The following is a 6,545-nucleotide window of genomic DNA, read 5'->3' as shown; positions in this document are numbered from 1 at the left end:
ATCAACCGGGTAGGAACGGAAGCATTTTCCAGACACATTCACATCAGGCGACGGGAAGCCGCGGTGCACAGATTTCGAGCACTTCTACGGATCTAGTCGCTTTTCAGCTCCGGACGCTTCGTGCACGCCATCACAGATATGGCTCCTGACGGGAAGTCCTCTTGAGTTGTTGATTCGCAACAATGCATATTCAAGGATGACTTTATCCGATTAATGTCTACTTTCTGGACTTCATCGGCACACGTGATGTCTATATGTGTAGTCTATCGGTTGACGGAATTGGAAATGGACAATTCAATACTCTTGCATTAAAATGAATCGGAAGGGAACTCGATCATTCAAATTAACGTGTTTTCCACGTCTATTCACCCGCGCATGATCTATAATAACTAAATTATGTACTCGTGAAAATCGTTCCTTGAACCCTTAAGGACAACCCAAAGAGTTTTAACTCTGGGTGTCCATAAGTGTCGATGTCGAGGAAAAGCTTGACAGGCTTCAATGTACAAATTGCAAAATGGGTTTTGTCGAGGAATTAGTGTGCGGCACCTGTAAGTTTATCAAATAGAGGAAATACCACGAAAAATCTTCAACTATGTCCATTTTGATGCCAATGCCTTTTTTTCTTTTCTTTCTCTTTCTCTTTTTTTTCTTTCGCTTCTTCCTTTAGCTGGTCACCAGACCTTGGCGACCAGCCAGAGGTGAGGGACCTCATCGTTGACTGGGGTCTCGTGACCCAAGCGATGGCCACCTAAGGTCGTGAGACCTCGAGTAGCCCTCGCTTGGGTCGCACAACCATCGCTAGGGTTTGCATGACCCCAACTAGCCCTCACCAGGGGTAGCTCGAGGTCGTGTGACCTTAGTTGACAGCTGCTGGCGCCAGATCTGGCTCGACGGCAACCCAAGGGTTTGATTTCTTTTTAATCAAAAAAAAGAAAATTTGCAACCGAAGCCCTTTGCAACATTTTATTACCAAACACTACTTAACCCAAAATTGCTTTACAAAGATTTTTTACCAAACGCAATTTGCATTTCCCCAAAACCCTTTAGACCAAAGGCCTTTGTATTTCCAAAGGACTTTCAAAATGTTGAACCAAATGCACCCTGAGAGCTGACTAATAGACTTGTTTAAGGGTTATTAGGATTAGTTTAGTGGTTAATGGATATGGTTGAATTGTGGGTTGGACATGGCTGATTTGTGGAATAATTTGTGGGGATTTGGAGGCCAATTAGTGGCTGTCCTTGGCTGATAGGATTCCTATGATTATGGACTAATATCATGGAGTCGATGGTTGGAATGTGTATTGAAATGTGATGTGTTGGTGATTGTGTGCGTGGCCGATACATCGCGGCACATGGGAGTGAAATTTGGTACTAAGTGTGGTTGGTTTGTGTTGAGTAGAGGGGGCTGAGTTGATTTAATGTTATTGAAGCTTGAATATGACGTGGAAACTGATTGAATCATGTGGCGTATGTGATTGTCCAAAGGTCCTGAAGCGTGTTGACGCGGGACGAGCCCGGATTGATCGGAGGGCTGACCTGTAGGGTGTTGACCCGGGTCATGTGAAAGTTTGTTTTTGAAAGATCCTGTGGGGTGTTGACTCGGGACAGAGCCCGGATTGATCGGAGAGCTGACCTGTGGGGTGTTGACCCAGGTCGTGTGAAAGTTTATTTTTGAAAGGTCCTGTGGGGTGTTGACCCGGGACAGAGCCCGGATTGATCGGAGGGCTGACCTGTGGGGTGTTGACCCGGGTCGTGTGAAAGTTTGTTTTTGAAAGGTCCTGTGGGGTGTTGACCCGGGACAGAGCCCGGATTGATCGGAGGGCTGACCTGTGGGGTGTTGACCCGGGTCGTGAAAAAGTTGGATGGATGCGCATGTGTTTTGTGCATGGATGATTTGGGTGAATGTACGTATGTATGGTGTTCGAGTGATTGTGATGTACTTTTGGGATATTATTGCATTATCATGATTTGACTAATGTGCAGTGTGGGCATGTGATTGGATGACGAGGTAAGTCCATTTATGTGAATTAGATATATATGTTATCGGTTAGATTGCATGCTGAACTTGTCTGGGTACGCATTGGCCTACGTGGGGTATAGGGTGTCTGCTTATTGAGATGTAATCTCATTGCTGTAATGCAAACCATTTTCAAATCCGCGACCATGATTGATTAAGAGACGCCGCCAAGGTACCTCGGGGATCGAGGACGGGTCAAGTTACTCCGTCTTTTGTATGCCCCATTTTTGTAGAGGAGTTAAGCTTACCACTCACTGGCCCTTTTTGATGAAAGTGTTTCTGTTATTTGTGGCATAGCTTGTGGTTGTCTTTTGTGAATGCTGTAAGTAACTGTCAAACATATGTAATGAGTTTTATTGATTTATGCAAGTGTTATCCCTTTGTCATTGTTATTTTTCTGGGTTGTTTATTTCGCTTCTGCTTGTGTATACTGGTGGGTGTTTCATTTGGGTCGGCGACGTGTCCTGGAACGTCGCGTTCAATACGACCATCGAAGGGGTGTCGCGAGCTCGTTGGGTTTGGGGTGTGACAACCCCGTTGATTTGGTATCAGAGCAAGGTTAGCTCGATCCAAGTTGGTCGAAGCCCGGAGTGATAAGGAGCGATGACTTTGGGGTAGTTAGTTAGGGAGACTTGTATGCCATGCGTACCCCAGACTCTATGATTGTGATTGCTGAGTGATATTATGCACTAATACGTGAAATGCGGGTGCGATAGGACTTGAGGTTAGTGCACGATCCCTGTTCTTTGTGATTGAGTGAGGTTGTGATTGACTGCCTGCTTAGTGAATTGTTGTGATTCATTGCCTAGGGCCTTAGACTGGTATAGTTGGCCTAGGTCTTTAATTCCTGAGAGGAATTATAGCAGGTAAGTGAGTGGTGTGACCCTGTGAGTTTGAGCAGTCGAGGTCATGTAAGTCCGCAAGCTAGAGTTGTAGAGAGTCCCAGAGTGGATGGAATTCTGAGGGCACGCGAGGAAGTTGGAATTTTAATGGGAATGATGGGAATCAAGGTCAAGGGCAAGTTAATGCAGTCAGACAGATGCAATAACTGATTGAGCAATTTTTGAAATTGAAACCTCCGAAGGTTCGATGGGAAGAGGTAACCCTGAGGCTATATTACTTTGGATAGAGGACTTAGAAAAAAAAAGGGCTTTTGAGATATTCGGGTGCACTGATGAGGAGAAAGTGACCCTGGCTATATATCAACTCCAAGGAAATGCAAGTGATTGGTAAGAGGACCCCCAAAGTAGGATATTTCGAAGGGCATAATTCCAAGCTGGGGTGTCGTTGTCGAGGCCTTCAATGAGAAGTATGTTCAGAGAGTGCGCAAGGACAGAAAATGACATAGTTTCTTCGGCTTCGCTAAAATCAGATGTCAGTCGATCAGTACGAGGTCAAGTTTGTAAGGTTGCCTAAGTACGCATCAAGGATGGTCAAGGACCATGTGGATAGGACAAGGAGGTTCCGGGATGGATTGAAACCGGAACTCCGCAGTCAGTTAGTACTCTTGAGTCTTAAGAGATTACAATGAGTTGTATGAGAGGGCTCGATGGTTGAAATGGATATGAGTGACAGGGCTGCTGCTTCTAGATCGTGGTACGCGCCGGTTAGGGACAATAAGAACTTGGGAAGAAGTCTATGACAAAGAATATGAGACTTGTCCCTCCGGTAAGGAAGAACTTTGTAAAGCCGAACTACTACTCCAACGCCGCATGTCGGTCTTGTGGGAAGAGGCATAGGAATGGCCATTGCCAAGGTAGAAGTGGAGCATGTTGTGGATGTGGACAGCATGGTCACTAAGTGAGAAATTGTCCGAACCGATAAGCTAGACCGTTAATACAGCAACAACAACCGCAAATAGGATATTAAGCGGGAGTTGCCCCGCGGAATAACCAGATTAATCGCAGGCACAAAGAAAGATGTACGCAGTGGTTGGGAAGGAATCAGAGGATTTGTCTTGAAAGTCTGGATGCGTTATGTGATGATAGTGGGTGCAACAAGAGAAGATTTTGAAATTATAACTTGAATGGTCATGTAAGACTTATAATCACTGATGGTGAGTAGGCGCAATCAGTTGAGGATTTCTAAATTACTGATGACATTTTTGGACGGGTTCGGAAGGATGTGTGTTGCTTGGAAATTTCGGATTCTGTAAAGAACTGGGGTAATTTGTTTTGGGAGACTGTGGATTGAAATTGGATGGATTGAGTTTTGTCTTTGAGGTATAGGAAGATAATTATTTTGTGGTTGACTAGTTGGTTGAGGAACCAAGGCTAAAGGACATAGCCGAGGTGTGTAATCTTCCCGATGTCTTTCCTCAGGAATTGCTGAGATTGCCACCTGATAGTGAAGTGGAGTTTATGGTTGAGTTGGCCCTAGGGACGGAACCAATTTCGAAAGCGCCCTATAGGATGTCGCTGTCAGAATTGAAGGAATTGAAGGTTCAAATGCAGGAGTTATTGGATAAAGGTTTTATTCGTCCGAGTGCGTCTCCATGGGGAGCGCCAGTGTTGTTCGTGAGGAAAAAGGACGGGTCCTTGAGATTGTGCATCGACTACAGACAACTGAACCAGGTGACCATTAAGAATAAGTACTCGTTGCCAAGGATTGATGACCTATTTGATCAGTTACAAGGGGTGTCAGTGTTTTCTAAGATCGATTTGAGGACTGGCTATCAACAATTGAGGATCAAGAAGGAGGACGTGCCGAAGTCGGCATTGAGGACGAGGTATGGACACTACGAGTTCACGGTGATGCCGTTTGGACTGACAAACGCCTCTGCAGCCTTTATGGATTTAATGAATCGGGTGTTCAAGGAATTTCTGGATCAGTTTGTAATTGTGTTTATAGATGATATCTTGGTATACTCGAAAAGTCCCGCTGAGCATGAGTTACATTTGGAAAAGGTTCTACGGACTTTAAGGGAACATGCACTCTATGCTAAGTTCAGTAAGTGCGAATTCTGGCTTCATTGAGTGGCGTTCTTAGGACATGTGATATCCGGGGAAGGAATTGCGGTGGACCCGATAACGATTGAAGCCATCACGAATTGGCCGAGGCCGACAACAGTAACCGAGGTTCGGAGCTTCTTGGGTTTAGCGGGTTATTACAAACGCTTTGTGGAAAGGTTTTCGGCATTAACGACGCCGTTGACGCGATTACTAAAGAAAGAAACGAGGTTTGAATGGACGGATAAGTGCGAAAAGAGCTTCCAAGAATTAAAACAGAGGTTGACGACTACGCCAGTGTTGACAATCCCGTCAGGTTCGGGAGGATATGAGATCTACAGTGACGCGTCGTTAAGAGGATTGGGATGCGTACTAATGCAACACGGAAGAGTAGTGGCATACGCATCGCGACAATTGAGACCGCATGAGTAGAATTATCCGACGCATGACTTGGAGTTGGCCGCAATTATTTTCGCTCTTAAGATTCGGAGACACTACCCGTGTGGGGAGAAATTTCAGATTTATACGGACCATCAAAGTTTAAGGTACTTGTTCTCCCAAAAGGAATTAAACATGAGACAGCGTCATTGGATGGAACTCCTTAAGGACTATGACTGCGATATTATGTATCACCCTGGGAAAGCTAATAAAGTAACGGATGCACTGAGCTGGAAATCGAGCATCGCGCATATGATAGTCAAGGAGTGGCCTCTGTTGGAGGGAGTTCGGGATTCGGAATTTAAGTTTGAAGTGAGTTATGTCTCGAGTCTCCTTGCAGCATTAAGGATTGAACCGGAAATCTAGACTAAGATTAAGGCTTTACAGTCGACAGACCCGGAGATTCAAAAGATTTTGGGTATGGAGGTCACAAAAAGGAAATCGGATTTTCAGGTATCCGAGGACGGGATTCTGAAGTTCCGTGGACGGTTATATGTACCCAGTGATGCAGAAATGAGGGAAGAGATTTTGTCTGAAGCATACTGTAGCAATTACAGTATTCACCCGGATAGTACAAAGATATATCAGAACTTGCGATAACATTATTGGTGGAACGGCATGAAAGTGGATGTAGCCAAGCACGTGGCCAAGTGTTTAACATGTCAGCAAGTGAAGGCGCAACATTGCAAGCCGGGTGGAATGTTGCAGCCATTGGAAATTCCCGAGTGGAAATGGGAACACATCATGATGGATTTTGTAATGGGATTACCAAAGAGTCAAAGGGGTCACGATTCGATTTGGGTGGTAGTCAACCGATTGACAAAGTCAGCACATTTTCTGCCAGTACGAAAAGACTTAGCCTTGGAAAGGTATGCCAAGATTTACGTGTGACAAATAGTCCGTCTGCACGGAGTGCCAGTGACAATCACTTCATACCGTGATCCTAAATTTACTGCCGCTTTTTGAAAAAGTCTTCATACGGCACTAGGAACGAAGTTACAGTTTAGTACGGCCTATCATCCCCAAACGGATGGCCAGTCTGAAAGGACGATTTAGACTTTAGAAGACATGCTGCGAGCGTGTGTATTGGATTTTAAAGGTAGTTGGGAGGAACAGTTGTATTTGGTTGAATTTGCCTA

The sequence above is a fragment of the Syzygium oleosum genome, unplaced genomic scaffold (assembly GCF_021117445.2).
Source record: "Syzygium oleosum isolate NSW1041296 unplaced genomic scaffold, Sole_v2.1 Sole_v2.24, whole genome shotgun sequence".
In the NCBI taxonomy this organism is placed as follows: Eukaryota; Viridiplantae; Streptophyta; class Magnoliopsida; order Myrtales; family Myrtaceae; genus Syzygium; species Syzygium oleosum.
The sequence above is the reverse complement of the archived record's forward strand: the minus strand, read 5'-3'. Positions refer to the sequence as shown.